Source organism: Sesamum indicum, linkage group LG9 (assembly GCF_000512975.1).
Source record: "Sesamum indicum cultivar Zhongzhi No. 13 linkage group LG9, S_indicum_v1.0, whole genome shotgun sequence".
Lineage (NCBI taxonomy): Eukaryota > Viridiplantae > Streptophyta > Magnoliopsida > Lamiales > Pedaliaceae > Sesamum > Sesamum indicum.
In genome coordinates this window covers 5224700-5225505 of record NC_026153.1, presented here as the reverse complement: position 1 = coordinate 5225505, position 806 = coordinate 5224700, and positions in this window count along the sequence as shown.

The following is an 806-nucleotide window of genomic DNA, read 5'->3' as shown; positions in this document are numbered from 1 at the left end:
ACGGGCATATAAAAAAGAATGATGTGAATTGAAGAAAAAAATTATGAAAAGAAATAATTATGGTGTGAAGGGGAAGAAAGAAATAAATCCGTAAAAAAAAAAAAAGAAGGAATGGGGCGATAGAAAAAATAAATTTTAAATAATAATATTATTGTCATCGCTGATTATATGTATTAAATGATAAAAATATTAATTTTATCATGCTAATAATTTTTCAGAATCTTAATAGTGATAATATTATGTAAAAAAAAATTAGAAGATTGTTTGTGATGAAATTAGACAATATTGTAATTCATTTGAAAGAATTTGTTAAGGTGTTGAAAACAAATTAGGCACTCTTCTTAGTTTTTTTTCTTTTTTTAAATGATAAATCCTAATATTTTACTTTTAAAATTTTTAGTATTTTTCTATAACATTTATCAGATAACTTATAATGTTTGATAAACATTCAAATATTTTATTACATATTTTAAAGAAGTTTACAAATTCACTCTAACATCCCCTAAATACTACCAATTAAAGAGGTGGACTCTTCACTACTGGGCCTTTAAGAGATACCTAAACTGAACTTGCTAGTGTTTCATATATGTCACTTTCAATCATTTTATGTTTAATTTCTTGAAAATTGAGTTAGTACGTAAATTCTAAATACATTTGTAAGCGAGTTGTGATCTCGAAAATATGTCCTGACCCATGATTATAGATGGCAATGAGTCAAGTTTGTGACGAGTTTACCAAAAATCAAGATCTGACCATTAAGAATTTATTGAAATTGAAATTCAATTTGACCTGAATCAAGACTCGAC